The sequence below is a fragment of the Somniosus microcephalus genome, chromosome 6 (genome assembly GCF_052327205.1).
Source record: "Somniosus microcephalus isolate GS21.2 chromosome 6, FLI_Smic_1.0, whole genome shotgun sequence".
NCBI lineage: Eukaryota > Metazoa > Chordata > Chondrichthyes > Squaliformes > Somniosidae > Somniosus > Somniosus microcephalus.
In genome coordinates, this window is record NC_140992.1 from 12,274,238 (window position 1) to 12,291,530 (window position 17,293).

Below are 17,293 nucleotides of genomic sequence, written 5' to 3' on the forward strand. Positions count from 1 at the left end.
TATATTATCCAGTCTGGCACAGCTTAATTGTGAGGTAAATTCTGAATCAGAAGGTTGTAGGGTTCAAGTCCCACTCCAGAGATTTGAGCACAAAAATCTAGGCTGACCCAGTAGGCAGTACTGAGGGAGTGCTGCACTGTCAGAGGTGCCGTCTTTTGGTTGGGACGTTAAACCGAGGCCCCGTCTGCTCTCTCAGGTGGATGTAAAAGATCCCACGGCACTGTTTTGAAGAAGAGCAGGGGGAGTTCTCCCCGGTGTCCTGGGGCCAATTTTATCCCTCAATCAACATCACAAAAGAAGATTATCTGGTCATTATCACATTGCTGTTTGTGGGAGCTTGCTGTGCGCAAATTGGCTGCCGCGTTGCCTACATTACAAGTGACCACACTTTGAAAAGTACTTCATTTGCTGTAAAACTCTTTGGGATGTTCGGTGGTCATGAAAGGCGCTATAGAAATGCAAGTCTTTCTTTGTTTAAAAATACAGATCGATTGCCTTAGATACCAGGCTGGGAATGAGGTGCTATCTCTCTGTTGCCTTATACAGAATCTGTTGCTTACACACAGTCTTCCAAGGCCATCTCAGGAGGTCTTCAGATCAATTGCCACAAGCAGGGGTGGGCTACAAGGATCAGACAAGAGCCACTGTGTACCCCCAAGCTCAGTCCAGCCCAGAGTGGGAAATCCTGTTAGTTCTTAGCGCCTGATTGAATCTCTCCTTTATTTCCTTCTCTTTTACCCTCCTTTTATTTACCCTTCACTCTTTTCCCTTTTATCCCTTTATCCTCCTCTCCTTTACCCTCTCCGTCATCCTCCTCTCCTGTCAGAATATTTCTCTCTCTTTTGCCGCTCAGTTTTCCGCCTTCTCCTGCCCTGCTCTGTGCTGTCAGGCTGTCTGCCCGACATCTAGTGGTGGCTCCAACTGAACGTTGGGAAGACTAAAGGCTCTGGCCCCTGCTGTGAGACCTGCTGCCTCTCCGCTGACTCCACCCTCCCTCCCTGGCCACTCACTCGGGCTGAACCGGAGCAAGAGAAACCTCGGCCTCCTGTCCAATCCAGAGCTGAGCTTCGAATCCCACGTCCTTCTGCCTCTGTAATGTTCCCCGTCTCAGCCCGAACCTCCAGTCCCAGCACAGCTGAACCCCTTAATCATGAACCTGCCAGCTCCAGACTCAATTAAAAACATTTTTTAAAAATTCATTGATGGGATGTGGGCGTCGCTGGCTGGGCCTGCATTTAGTGCCCATCCCTAATTGCCCTTGAGAAGATGGTGGTGAGCCGCCTTCTTGAACCGCTGCAGTCCATATGGTGTAGGTACACCCACAATGCTGTTAGGAAGGGAGTTCCAGGATTTTGGCCCAGCGACAGTGAAGGAACGGCGATACAGGTCCAAGTCAGGATGGTGTGTGGCTTGGAGGGGAACTTGTAGGTGGTGATGTTCCCATGCGTCTGCTGCCCTTGTCCTTCTAAGTGGTAGAGGTCGCGGGTTTGGAAGGTGCTGTTGAAGGAGCTTTGGCGAGTTGCTGCAGTGCATCTTGTAGATGGTACACACTGCAGCCACAGTGCGCCGGTGGTGGAGGGAGTGAATGTTGAAGGTGGTGGATGGAGTGTCAATCAAGCGGGCTGCTTTATCCTGAATGGTGTCGAACTTCTTGAGTGTTGTTGGAGCTGCACTCATCCAGGCAAGTGGAGAGTATTCCATCACACTCCTGACTTGTGCCTTGTAGATGGTGGAAAGGCTTTGGGGAGTCAGGAGGTGAGACACTCGCCGCAGAATTCCCAGCCGCTGGCCTGCTCTTGTAGCCACAGTATTTATATGGCTGGTCCAGTTCAGTTTCTGATCAATGGTAACCCCCAGGATGTTGATAGTGGGGGATTCAGCGATGGTAATGCCATTGAATGTCAAGGGAGATGGTTAGAGTCTCGCTTGTTGGAGATGGTCATTGCCTGGCACTTGTGTGGTGCGAATGTTACTTGCCACTTGTCAGCCCAAGTCTGAATGTTGTCCAGGTCTTGCTGCATATGGACACAGACTGCGTCAGTATCTGCCGAGTCTCGAATGGTGCTGAACAGTGTGCAATCATCAGCGAACATCCCCACTTCTGACCTTATGATGGAGGGAAGGTCATTGATGAAACAGCTGAAGATGGTTGGGCCTAGGACACTGCCCTGAGGAACTCCTGCAGTGATGTCATGTGATTGAGATGAATGACCTCCAACAACCACAGCCAACTTCCTTTGTGCCTCTGGTCCTGCTTGTTTGCTTTCGATGCAGGGAAACTACCTCCTCCGGCATGGGAATCCCAAAGTAGCAGTCATGAGGGTGCGGGATTCAAAGCTCGGCTCTGGATTGGACAGGAGACCGAGATTTCGCTCGATCTGGTTCAGCTCCAGTGCGTGGCCAGAGAGGGAGGGTGGGATCAGCGAAGAGGCAGCAGATCTCATGGCAGGGGCCAAAGCAGTGCCTTCCGTCTTCCCAATACCCAACCGCTGCAAAACAAAATATTAAGAATGAAACCAGACGGACCACCCGGCATCGACCTCGGCACTCCCTCCACCACCGGCGCACCGTGGCTGCCGTGTGTACCATCTACAAGATGCACTGCAGCAACTCGCCAAGGCTTCTTCGGCAGCACCTCCCAAACCTGCGACCTCTTCCACCTAGAAGGACAAGGGCAGCAGGCGCATGGGAACACCACCAGCTCCAAGTTCCCCTCCAAGTCACATACCATCCTGACTTAGAAGTATATCGGCCGATCCTTCATCGTCGCTGGGTCAAAATCCTGGAACTCCCTCCCTCACAGCACTGTGGGAGCACCTTCACCACACGGACTGCAGCGGTTCAAGAAGGCGGCTCACCACCACCTTCTCAAGGAGCAATTAGGGATGGGCACATATGCGAATAAAAAAAAATGTTCACAGACTTTTGCGGGGGAAAGAGTTCCAGATTTCCACTACCCCTTGTGTGGAGAAGTGCTTCCTGACATCACCTGATCACCTGACATCTGAACGACCTGGCTCTAACTTTAAGATCATGCCCCCTTGTTCTGGACTCCCCCACCTCCACCCCACCACCAGAGGAAATAGTTTCTCCGTAACTACAGATTTGAGCAACAACTTTATTGCTGGGTGAGGGCCAGCTGGCGGAATCAAAGGGGTTGCATCATATGTACATAAAATGCCTAATCTTTTAATAGCAGCTGAATTGGATGCTGGAAAAAAAAAGATTGATGTGTGAATCTGCAGCTCTCTCGCAGAAAAGCAGCGGCTTCCCTTTTCATCAGCTGCCCTCACTCCCGTCACTGCTTTCATCTAAAGGTCAATAATTCTTTTGGAGTGATATTTCAATGTGAATAGGTATGATTTTATCATTAATGAAGCCAAGCTCCCAACAGCGAACAGCAGATCTGGAGCTCATTATACTTGAGGTGCTGTGCCACTGGAAACCAGACTGTTTCCTTTCATCTTCCCAGCACCGAGGTACCCGGCTCCAGCTCCTGCACTGGCGATTGAGCTTCAGGAGCCGACTTCCAGGACTGTGCTTTGCTGCCGCGATCTGGCCATCACCGAACCGAGTCACGGAACGACGAACCGCCCACCGGCCTCAGCAGTCCCAGAGTACAGGGTTCCCGACTGAAATCGCAGAACCACACAGCACAGAAGGAGGCCGTTCGGCCCATCGTGCCTGTGCCGGCTCTTTGAAAGAGCTCTCCAATGAGTCCCACTCCTCCCCCCACTACCCCTGTTCTTTCCCCACAGCCCTGCAAGTCCTAATAACTCCTTATGTGTCTCTGTGTCGGACTACGCTCCTGTGAAGCCCCTTGGGTCAATTTTACTACGTTAAAGGCGCTATATAAATGCAAGTTGTTATTGTTGATGACAATGTTTCTTTGATTCTGCTTGAGACAGGGAGCTGAGTGATATTGACAGCATTGATTGGCTCTGATAATCGGAAATACTTTCCTCTGATCTCCCAACGTAACCTGGGCAGGAGACAGTGGAACCACCATGGAAATGGCAGGAGATGGGGAGAATCCCAATGGAATTTCAAGGCCCTCATGCTTTCCCAGAAACCTAGTCCTTCTTAAAGTAGGGAATCAATAGGTGGTGATTGGTGGGGGACGGTCATGCTAGGACAATTATACATGGAGTGGGATTGTTGAGCCAAATGGCCTTGCCTCTTTCGGGATGTGGGTGTCGCTGGTAAGGCCGGCATTTCTTGCTCTTCAGAAGGTGGTTGTGGGTCTTCTTCTTGAACCGCTGCAGTCCGATGGTGAAGGTGCTGTTACATAGGGAGTTCCAATTCCTTGGGGCACTACAAGCAGGTCCTCTGTACACTGAGGACCATCAGCCGCCTCCTGCCACAGGAACAGGAGGGGGCCATTCGGCCCCTCAAGCCTGTTCCACCTTTCTATTATATAATGGCTGATCTGTGCCTCAATTCCATTTATCATCCTTTGTTCCATAACCCTTGATATCATTATCCAACAAAAATCTATCGATCGCAGTCATAGAATCATCAAATCATAGAATCTTACAGCACAGAAGGAGGCCATTCAGCCCATCGTGCCTGTGCCGGCTCTTTGAAAGAGCTCTCCAATTAGTCGCACTCCCCCCTGCTCTTTCCCCACAGCCCTGCAAATTTTTCCTTTTCAAGTATTTATCCAATTCCCTCTTGAAAGTTATTATTGAATCTGCTCCCACCGCCCTTTCAGGCAGCGCATTCCAGATCATAAAATCTCACTGCGTAAAACATTTTCCTTCATGTCGCCGTCTGGTTCTTTTGCCAATTACCTTAAATCTGTGTCCTCTGGTTACCGACCCTCCTGCCACTGGAAACAGTTTCTCCTTATTTACTTTATCAAAACCCCTCATAATTTTGAACACCTCTATCAAATCTCCCCTTAACCTTTTCTGATCCAAGGAGAATAATCCCACTTTCTCTAGTCTCTCCATGTAACCTAAGTCTTTCATCCCTGGTGCCATTCTAGTGAAGCTCCTCTTCACTCTCTCTATAAGGCCTTGACATTCTTCCTAAAGTGTGTTGCCCAGAATTGGCCACAATACCATAGTTAAGGCCTAACCAGTGTTTTATAAAGGTCATAGTCATAGAGTCATAACGACACAGAAGGAGACCATTTGGCCCATCGAGTCCATGCCGGCTCTCTGTAGAGCAATCCAGTCAGTCCCATTCCTCCGCTCTATCCCTGCAAGTTTATTTCCCTCAAGTGCCTATCCAGTCTCCCCTTGAAAACATTGAGTGTCTCCGCTTCCACCACTTCTGTCGGCAGCAAGTTCCAGGTCATCAACAGTCGCTGCGTAAAAACGTTTTTCCTCACATCCCCCCTGTATCTCTTGCCCAAAACCTTAAATCTGTGTCCCCCTAGTCCTTGTACCATCAACTAGTGGGAACAGCCTTTCCCCATCTAGCCTATCCAAACCTATCATAATCTTGTACACCTCTATCAAAGCACCCCTCAACCTCCTTTGCTCTAATGAAAACAAATCCACCTTCTCCAACCTGTCCTTGTAGCTAAGATCCCCCATCCCCAGAACCATTCTGGTAAATCTCCTCTGCACCCTCTCAAGGGCCTTCACATCCTTCCTAAAGTGTGGTGACCAGAACTGGACGCAATACTCCAGTTTTGACCTAACCAGCGCTTTATAAAGGTTCAGCATAACTTCTCTACTTTTGTACTCAATACCTCTATTTATGAAGCCCAAGATCCCATATGCTTTGTTAACCACTCTCTCAATTTGTCCTGCCACCTTCAGGGACCTATGCACATTAACTCCCAGGTCCCTCTGTCCCTGCACACTCTTTAAAACTGTGCCATTAAGTGTATATTGCCTCTCCCTGTTCTTTCTGCCAAAATGCATCACCTCACATTTCTCTGTATTAAATTCCATCTGCCACTTGTCTGCCCATTCTGCTAGCCTTTCTATGTCCTGTTGCAGTTGATTGGTATCATCCTCACTGTTTGCCACAACCCCAAGTTTGGTGTCATTGGCAAATTTAAAAATTCTACTCTGTATTCCAATATCCAGGTCATTTATATATATCAAAAAAAGCAGTGGCCCCAGCACTGACCCTTGGGGAACACCACTGTCTACCATCCTCCAGTCTGAAAAACAGCCATTTACCACAACTCGCTGTTTTCTGTCCTTAAGCCAATTCCTTATCCAAGCTGCCACTGACCCACCTATTCCGTGAGCCTCAGTTTTGTTAACCAGCCTTCTATGTGGTACTTTGTCAAACGTCTCCTGAAAATCCATGTAGACAACATCCATTGCATTTCCTTCATCAATCCTCCCTGTTACTTCATCAAAAAATTCATTTAGATTAGTCAAACACGATCTGCCTTTTACAAATCCGTGTTGGCTCTCCTTAATTAGGTTTAGCATAACTTCCTTGCTTTTGTACTCTATGCCTCTATTAATAAAGCCAAGGATCCCATCTGCCTTTTTAACAGCCTTCTCAACTTGTTCTGCCACTTTCAAAGATTTGTGTACGTACACCCCCAGGTCTCTCTGTTCCTGCACCCCCTTTAAAATTGTACCATTTAGTTTATATTGCCTCTCCTCATTCTTGCTACCAAAATGAATCACTTCAAACTTCTCTGTGTTAAATTTCATCCGCCATGTATCTGCCCATTTCACCAGTCTGTCCATGTCCTCCTGAAGACTGTTACTATCCTCCTCACTGTTTACTACAGTCTTGGAAATTTCAATAGATCCACGGCCTTTTGGGGGAGAGAAATCCAGATTTCCATGACCATGCTCATTGACCCACAGTCTTGCAGAGTCAGAGAGACCATCCCTTGGCAATTCGAGGTCCCTTCTAAGCTGTTCTTCTCGCTGCGATTCATTGCTTCGTCGCTGACACGGGGATCCCGGCTTCACCCCTGTCGGAAGTCACTTTGGTCAACGGGTCCTGAACAAATAATGGGCCTTTTACAAATTGCCTCCCCACACTGGCCATGCGCCCAACACGCGGCTCTGGGTAGGACCTGGACGAAGACCTATGCAATGCAAGTGATCTGAAGCTGAAAATACTGGGCCACTCTCCCAACCGGGTGGCACTGTGCACTGGGCTGGGACAGAGAGGGCGGGGGGACAGAAAGAAAGAAAGAAAAATCTTGCATGTAAAGAATGCCTTTCATGACCTCAGGACGTCCCAAAGTGTTTTACAGCCAATTAAATACTTTGGAAGTGTAGTCCCTGTTGTAATGTAGGAAACGCGACAGACAATTTGCGCACAGCAAGCTCCCACAAACAGCAATGCGATAAATAACCAGATAATTTTTTTCTTATAGTGATGTTGGTTAAAGGATAAATATTGGCCAGGACACCAGGGAGAAATCCCCCTGCTCTTCTTTAAAATAGTGGCCATGGGTCAACATCTCATCCAAAGGACGGCACCACCAACCGTACTGGGAGTGTTAGCCTGGATTACGTGCTCCAGTGTTTAAAAGTGGGTCTTGAACCCATGACTTCTTTGAGTCAGAGGTGAGCGTGCGACCCACTGAGCCACATCCGAGGAGAAATCGTCCATGGCATCTCATTAGAAAGAAAGCCAGGTTACTGGACTAGTAATCCAGAGGCCTGGACTAGTGATCCAGGAGACGCGAGTTCAAATCCCACCATGGCTGCTGTGGAATTTAAATTCAGTTAATTAAATAAATCTAGAATAAGAACGTAAGAAATAGGAGCAGGAGTAGGCCATTTGGCCCTTCGAGCCTGCTCCGCCATTCAATAAGATCGTGTCAGTAATGATGACCATGAAACCACCGGATTGTGGTAAAAACCCATCTGGTTCACTAATGTCCTTTAGGGAAAGAAATCTACCGTCCTTACCCGATCTGGCCTATATGTGACTTCAGAGCCACAGCAATGTGGTTGACTTTTAATTGCCCACTGAAATGGCCTAGCAAGCCACTCAGTTGTTCAAGGGCAATGAGGGCTAGGCAATAAATGCTGGCCTTGCCAGTGATGCCCACATCCCATTAAAGAATTAAAAAAAAAGCCAATTATCAAAACTACAAGCAGAAACAAATAGTTAGAGTAGCTTTCATGCCTATTTCATTGGGTGCAGTATTACCTGCTGTTCTCAACTGCAACATAACTTAATAATCAACTGGTGGACTTCAAATTACCCCTTGAAAAGTTCATTTCTTACTCCCCTTAAGGAAAGCAGAAAAAACCTGTTGGAAACTCATTTGATCGTAAATGATGCACAATTTGTCACTCATTCAGTTCTGACAGAGGGTGTCAACTTAAAACATAAGACATTGTATCGTGGCTGCAGTGTGTACCATCGACAAGACACACTGCAGCAACTCACCAAGGCTTCTTCAGCAGCACCTTCCAAACCCGCGACCTCTACCACCTAGAAGGACAAGGGCAGCAGGCACATGGGAACACCACCACCTCCAAGTTCCTCCTCCAAGTCACACACACCATCCTGACTTGGAAATATATCACCGTTCCTTCATCGTCGCTGGGTCAAAATCCTGGAACTCCCTCCCTAACAGCACTGTGGGAGCAACTTCACCACACGACTACAGCGGTTCAAGAAGGCGGCTCACCACCACCTTCTCAAGGGCAATTAGGGATGGGCAATAAATGCTGGCCTTGCCAGCGACACCCACATTCCGTGAATTAATTTAAAAAAAACTCCCTACCTAACACCACCATGGGAAGATCACCATCTAATCAAGGGGAAAACCCACCACCATCTTCTCAGGGCAACTAGGGATGGCAATAAATGCCACCCTTGCCAGCGATGCCCATATCCCAAGAACAAATAAAGAAAACGACACAAGAGTACCGGAGGCAGTGCAGAGAAAAGCCACAAAATGATCCCCAGGGTCAGGGGTCTGGGTTATGAGGAAAGGCCGGAGAAACTTGGGCTTCTCAACCTCGAAAGGCGATGTCTGAGAGGCGATCTTATTGAGGTATTCGAGATAGCTAAAGGAATGGAGAAAGTAATCCAGAAGGTTACTTTAAATTAAATTGTGAGAGTAGGATGTACAAACATATGTAAATGACAGGCAGGAAAAGAGCAGCAGGTCCATCAAACCTGCCCCACACTCATGATGGCTGGACCATTGTGACTATACATTTCGCACCTCACCCACCGACCTCCCCCTCCCGCTCCCCACGAAAGTCATTGGGCTGGATTTTCATTGAGGAGGCGGGTAGGAGACGGGACTACAACTTTCGGGGTTGTAGGCCCGCCTCCATCGAGTTGTGGCCAACCCATGCGATTGACTTGATTGACCTTGTTGAACCCGCCCAGCGGGCTCAGCAGGCCAAATAAGGGCCACCCGGCAACAGGTGACGTCACAGATTGATTTTTCATCTGTCAAGACCTTTTGACAGATGAAATATCAGCGTTTCACAGCTGTTTGAAGCTGTCAAACACTGACAATCTGTACTCCAAGATAATTCCTTCCTGTCAGGATGATTTAGAGATCTCCCCGGAACAGAAAGCTGAATGCTGGAACTTTTGACTGATCGCGGCCATTCTGCCTTCTGTGCCGGTGAGATGAGGGACTCCCGAGACCTAAGGGAAGGAAGGCTGTAAAGGTATGTAAACGTAAGTAAAACTTCTTTAAACACACTTACCTCTGCACTCATGCACCCATCACTCGCCTGAACATCGGACACTCGACTCCTCCAAACCCTTCATCCCGACGGCCCACCTCGCTAACTTGGCGTGGTTTGGAGCCATCGGGAATCCCACAATTCAACAATGAAAATAGGGATTAGGCTAAAAACTGCCGGTTAACTACCTGTTAACAGGCAGTTAATTGGCACTAATCCCCTTCCTGCCTCGGAATGAAAATCCTGCCCCTGTAATCTGCTGAGAGAGGCAAAAAGACAGAAAAAGAATCACAGGCCAACTGGAAAATTCCTCTCCGACCCCCTCGGGCAATGGAAACCAGTCCAGGAGACCACACGGACCAAGTGTTGTCTATAAAGACACTGACTTTCTCTATGATGCAATCTCTGCCCCAGTCAGGAACTGGTCCAGCTCCCTCTTGAAGGCAGTGAGTCAACGCCCAGCACACCAGCCGGCAACACATCCCAGATGCTCACTGCTCCCCGGGAATAGAAGACCCGCCCAACATCCAGTCTATTCCCACTCTTGCGCAGTTTAAATGCATGTCCCCTGGTACCAATAAAAGGTAAATTTAAGACACATATTAGGAAATGTTTCAGGCAGACAATGACTGACACTTGGAATGGAGTCCCTGATAGAGGAGTGGAGGGAAACCATGGGATTGTTTAAGAAACAATTAGATGCTGGAATGGGGGAAGTTGAGGACCTCACTGAATGGAGGAATTACGATGGGCCGAATGGCTTTCTTCACTCGTAATTATCCCATGAACACGCAGTCCCTTCTACCACCTGAAAAAACTGATATGTCTCTTGATTATCCTTTGAGACAGAAAGTTCCCACTAACTTCCCTTTTTACTCCTAACTTCCTAACTTAAAAAAAATAATTCTTGGGATGCGGGCGACTTTGGCAAAGCCAGCATCTCTCGCTACCCTGAGAAGATGCTGGTAGGCCTTCTTCTTGAACCATTGGTAGCAGTTTGATTCAAGTAAGTGGCCATTTCAGAAGACCGTTAAAAATAACAACAAGAACAACTTGTATTTATACGGCGCCTTTAATGTAGTGAAACATCCCAAAGAGCTTCACAGGAGCGATTATCAAACAAAATTTGACACCGAACCACATAAGGAGATATCAGGACAGAAGTAGGTTTTAAGGAGCATCCTATAGGTGGAAAGGGAGGTGGAGAGGTTTAGGGAGGTAATTCCAGAGCTTAGGACCCAGGCAGCTGAAGGCACGGCCGCTGATGGTGGAGTGAAAGAAATCGGGGATGCGCAAGAGGCCAGAATTGGAGGAGCGCAGAGATCGTGGAGGGTTGCAGGGCTGGAGGAGGTCACAGGGGTAGGGAGGGACGAGGCCGTGGAGAAATTTTTAAACAAGATTGAGAATTTTAAATTCGAGGCATTGCCGGACTGGGTGCCAGTGTAGGTCAGCGAGCACAGGGGGTGATGGGTGAACGGGACTCGGTGCGAGTTGGGCTACGGGGCAGTGAGCACAGGGGGTGATGGGTGAACGGGACTTGGTGCGGGTTGGGCTACGGGGCAGTGAGCACAGGGGGTGATGGGTGAACGGGACTTGGTGCGGGTTGGGCTACGGGGCAGTGAGCACAGGGGGTGATGGGTGAACGGGACTTGGTGTGGGTTGGGCTACGGGGCAGCAGAGTTTTGGATGAGCTCAAGTTTATAGAGGGTGGAAGGTGGGTGGCCGTCCAGGAGAGCGTTGGAATGGTCGAGTCGGGAGGCAACAAAGGCACGGATTGTGCCCAATTGTACACAAATCTGTCACCCACACACACGGAAATCCCAGCGGGCTCCACGCTGCACAGGAATTCTGTCTGATTGCCGCCTCTCTAACCCAAAGGCACTGAGGCTAACTGTAGCAACCTAAGCGCCTCCTTAGTTCAGATCAGCTAATTCAGCACAGGTTGTGGGGGGGTGGGGGGGGGTGCTGAAGAGAGGGGGGGATTGTAATGGGGTCCTACCTGCCTGCACCGCTCAGTTACCCACTGTCTCATGGGCGTGTGTGCTGTGAGGAGGATGCTGAGAAACTCCAAGATGATTTGGAAAGGTTGGGTGATTGGGCAGAAGCATGGCAGATGCAATATAACGTGGATAAATGCGAGGTTATCCACTTTGGTGTCAAAAACAGGAAGGCAGATTATTATCTGAATGGCAATAGATTGGGAGAAGGGGAAGCGCAACGAGACCTGGGCGTCCTTGTGCACCAGTCGCTGAAGGTAAGCATGCAGGTGCAGCAGACGGCTAAGAAGGCAAATGGTATGTTGGCCTTTGTAGCGAGAGGCTTTGAGTACAGGAACAAGGATGTCTTGCTGCAGTTGTACAGGGCCTTGGTGAGACCACATCTTGAGTATTGTGTGCAGTTTTGGTCACCTTATCTGAGGAAGGATGTTCTTGCCATGGAGGGAGTGCAGCAAAGATTCACCAGGCTGATACCTGGGATGGCAGGAATGACGTATGAGGAGAGATTGGGTCGATTGGGCTTATATTCGCTCAAGTTTAGAAGATTGAGAGGGGATCTCATTGAAACTTATAAAATTCTGACAGGACTGGACAGACTAGATGCAGGAAGGATGTTCCCGATGGCCAGGGAGTCCAGAACCAGGGGTCACAGTCTAAGGATAAGGGGTAAGCCATTTAGGACAGAGATGAGGAGGAATTTCTTCACCCAGAGAGTGGTGAACCTGTGGAATTCTCTACCACAAAAAGCAGTAGAGGCCAATTCATTAAATATATTCAAGAAGGAGTTGGATATATTTCTTAAGGCTAAAGGGATCAAAGGATATGGGGAGAAAGCAGGGACAGGGTACTGAATTTGGATGATCAGCCATGATCTCATTGAATGGTGGAGCAGGCTCGAGGGGCCGAATGGCCTACTCCTGCTCCTATCTTCTATGTTTCTATGCCTCAAGCAGCTGAGCTCTCAGTGAGGCAGGAAACACCTGGCATCAAAGTATCTGATTATTATATATTGTACCCTGGTCGGACCACACTTGGAGCACTGTGCACAGTTCTGGTCTCCATATTAGAAAAAAATGTTATAGAAGCATTGGAGAAGGTCCAAAAAAGATTGACAAGGATGATACCAGAACTGAGAGGTTATACCTAGCAGGAAAGGATGAACAGGCTGGGGCTCTTTTCCCTAGAAAAGAGAAGGCTGAGGGGTTACCTGATAGAGGTCTTTAAAATTATGCAAGGGTTCGATAGGGTAGACACAGAGAAGATGCTTCCACTGGTGTGGAGTCCAAAACTAGGGGTCATAAATATAAGATAGTCACTAATAAATCCAATGGGGAATTCAGGAGAAACTTCTTTACCCAGAGAGTGGTGAGAATGTGGAACTTGCTACCTCAAGGAATAGCTGAGGCGAATAGCAGCGATGCCTTTAAGAGGAAGCGAGCTAAACATATGAGGGAGAAAGGAATAGAAAGATTTGCTGATATAGGGTTAAATGTTATATGTTGGGAGGAGGCTCGTGTGGAGCATAAACATGGACCAGTTGGGCCGAATGGCCAGTTTCTGTGCTGTGAATTCTGTGTCGTTCTATGTAATGTAGTCCTGTCAAAAAGAGAATAATGTTGTGACATCCATCTCCTTGCTCCCAGCTGTTAAGGGAGTTCCTCAGTTGCTTTGTAGGCAGTCATTAAACTGTGCTGGTTTGGACTGTGCCTGCAATACATTAGGAGGAAGTGCAGCCTGTGATAAAAGCTTGAAGTCCAATCAAAACTCCCAAAAGCTATATAATGAAAAAGGAAAATATACTTAAAAAGGAAACGTTTGCAGGGCTATGTGGAAAGACGGGGCGGGGGTGGGTAGAGGAGTGGGATTAATTGGATAGCTCTTTCAGAGAGCCAGCACAGGCATGATGGGCTGAATGGCCTCCTTCTGTGCTGTATGATTCTAACTCCATTAAAAGATAAATATCTTCAGCTGAGCTGGTCTCTCCTGGGCTGTTCCTAAATTGGGAGCCTGCCCCACCCCATCCCCCATTGGGGAGGGGGAATTATTTAGGGTTCCCACTCCTGACCATCACTCAGCGACTCCTGATGGACCACGGACGTGTTTGGACGTTGGCTTACTGCAAGATGATGCTTGGCTGTGCTACCCTCCCCCAGCCGAATAGCTGCCAACACTCCCTGCTAGGCTGCCAGACAAAGGATGGCTGTGGTGTAGTGGTTATGTTACTGGACTAGTAATCTGACAATCTCATCAAAACTTATAAAATTCTAACAGGACTGGATGCAGGAAGGATGTTCCCGATGGTCGGGGAGTCGAGAACCAGGGATCACAGTCTAAGGATAAGGGGTAAGCCATTTAGGACTGAGATGAGGAGGAATTTCTTCACCCAGAGAGTGGTGAACCTGTGGAATTCTCTACCACAGAAGGCAGTTGAGGCCAATTCATTAAATATATTCAAGAAGGAGTTAGATATATTTCTTAAGGCTAAAGGGATCAAGGGATATGGGGAGAAGGCAGGGACAGGGTACTGAGTTTGGATGATCAGCCATGATCGCATTGAATGGCGGAGCAGGCTCGAGGGGCCGAATGGCCTACTCCTGCTCCTATCTTCTATGTTTCTATGTTTCTATGTAATGTGTAGTTCTCACCCCACCATGGTAGCTTGAGAATTTAGCCTCAGTAAAAGTGACCACGAAGCTGTCGGACAGTTGCAACAACCCAATTGATTCACTCATGTCCCTTTATGGAAGGAAACCCGCCGTCCTTGCCCGGTCTGGGCCTATAGGTGACTCCAGTCCCACACCAACGTGGTTGACTCTTAACTGCCCTCTGAAGTGGCCTTGCGAGCCACTCAGTTGAATCAAATTGTTCAAGAAGGCGGCCCACCACCACCTTCTCAGGGCAACTAGGGGATGGGCAATAAGTGCCGGCCTTGCCAGCGACGCCCACATCATGAGAATTAATTTTTTAAAATAGGTTTTAAACAGTGCTTAATCGGCGGAAGGGAAATAATAGATTTGGTGATGAAGGGACAGGAGGCTCCACCACCCACATGCTCCATCGCGATCGCACCCAATTCTGGGCAGGATTGTGGAGGATGATGGCGCAGGCCAATAACTCACAGAGGAAGGAATAATAAAAAGTGTCTTCCATGCATCTCCATCATGGCACCAGCTATTTCAACTTTCATTTGTTTAAGTGCTATTGGACACATTCCATCTGCCCCTGGTGCTGTAAGTACTCCAAGTTGCCAATCATCATTACATTATTGTCCTCCAATATCTCCTTGAGCTCAAGTACCCTCCCGGATCCCTGAATGAGGCACTGTTGGCACTCCTTGGCAATGAAGACTGCCGATTAAAATTTCTGCCTAAATACTTTGCAGCTTCAGCAACATCGCCCGCCTTCATTGCACAGCCCGCTGGTTCATTGACACATCGCGAGTGCTACAGGTGTCAGCCGCGGCTCAGTGTTGCCTCGGAGTCAGAAGGCTGTGGGCTCACTTCCCACTCTAGAGACCCGAGCCCAGAATCCAGGCCGACACGACCAGTGCAGCACTGAGGAAGAACCATTTTTTTTGGGATGGGGCATTAAACCGAGGCCCCGTCTGCCCGCTCAGGTGGACATAAAAGATCCCACGGTGCTACTGGTAGGAGAGCAGGGGGGTTCTCCTGGATGCCCTGACCAATAATTCACTCCGTCAACCAACGCCTAAAACAGATTATCTGGTCAATATCGCATTGGTGTTTGTGGGATCTTGCTGTGCACAAATTGGCTGCTGCTGTTTCCTACATTTTAACAGCGACTAGGCTTCATTGGCTGTAAAGCGCTTTGGGATGTCCTGAGGTTGTGAAAGGCGCTGTAGAAATTCAAGTTCTTTCTTTCTATTACACAAAGGGGTAGATTTTTGAATTTGGCAGCTGGGCACTAACCTGGCGCTGTGGATTATCCGCCTGTTATAGACGCTGCCCGATTGGCATTTCTATTGATTTCAATGAGAAGGAAAATCAGGCGGTTCAATAACGGCGGCTGATTCGTGACACTAGTTTTACTCCTGGGCAAGAAGATTGAAAATCTACCCGCAAAGTCTCTCCACTTTCCCATTTATTTTTCCAATTTTCATCCAAGATTAAAACAACTTTTAACTCGGTTTTAATATTTTACATTTTCCCTCCAATTCTCGTCCCTTATCCCCTCCCCCACTTCCTCCCTTTACTTTCTCCCCCTCTCGGTGTCAAGGTCCCCAACATTGCTCTCCTTCACACCAGGGGAAAACGAGAAGCACAAGTCGGAATATTTCGACAGGGAGCTGTGGAGGAGCGAAGGGATTTGGGAGTTCGGGTACACACGTCACTCAAAGCTAGTGCACGGGTACAAAAAAAAAACAATCACAAAGCCTAATGGAGTGTTGGCCTAATCTCAAGGGGCCTGGAATTCAAAGGAGAGGAAGTGATGCTTCAGTTGTCCACAGCCTTGGTCAGACCCCATCTGGAGTAGTGAGTTCAGTTCTGGGCACCAAACCTTGGGAAGGATATATTGGCCTTGGAGTGGGTGCAGCGCAGATTCACCAGACTGATACCAGGGCTTAGAGGGTTAAAGTATGAAGACAAGTTGCATAAAGTCGGCCTGGGCTCAGGCTTCAGGAGGTAAGTTCTTGGAGATAAACTGGAGGGAGAGGAGATTGTTGCAAGGTTCACCCCTTCACTGTTGGCAGGGTGGGGGGTGGGGTGCGGGCATGGGACTTCAGGACTGTTACCCCATTTCTTGGTGGGAATAGGGGGAATTATTGCCATAGTAGTGTCCCAGGAATAGATGGTAATGGAGTGGGGGGGCCAACGCCTAGGTTATAAAATTCTCATCCTCGTCTTCGAATCCCTCCATGGCCTCACCCCCCTCTCTATCTCTGTAACCTCCTCCAGCCCTACAACCTGCCGAGATCTCTGCGCTCCTCCAATTCTGGCCCCTTGCGCATCCCCCGATTTTCATCGCTCCACCATTGGCGGCCGTGCCTTCTGTTGCCTGGGCCCCAAGCTCTGGAATTCCCTCCCTAAACCTCTCCGCCTCTCTCTACCTCCCTCTCCTCCTTTAAGTCTCTCCTTAAAACCTACCTCTTTGACCAAGCTTTTGGTCACCTGTCCTAATGTCTCCTTATGTGGCTCGGTGTCAAATTTGCGTCAGATAATTGCTCCTGTGAAGCGCCTTGGGATGTTTTATTACGTTGAAGGCGCTATATAAATGCAGGTTGTTGTTGTTGTTGTTGTATGGAATTGACCTCCTCCTGCCAAGAATCCTAAATCAAATGATGGTCCTCCGATCGAATTCACTTGCATGAAGTGAAGCAGATTCCTAAACAATGTAATTGTGCGATGATTAAATGTTTGCTAAAGTGCTGCTTTCCATCCAAAGAGCTATGAGCAGGGCACAGGCTGTCAAAGCTTCTGCGCCTCTCCCCCTGTTATCAGGCTCGTCCGTCAATTTCAACTCAGCTTCACTAATTCTAAATTGAAGGGGAGCTCAATTCCGTTGTTCAAACTGGTGCAATTATCTGGCAGATTCCTGTCTGGTCTTCTAGAACCGTCTGGCGACTGTGTGCACTGGTGAAGCAGCGAGTTCATCTCTCAACGCCGAAACCTTTCCTTCATTTGGGCTGGGACGTTTTGTCTCTTTCAAGCTGTCGTCTCTCTCTCTTCA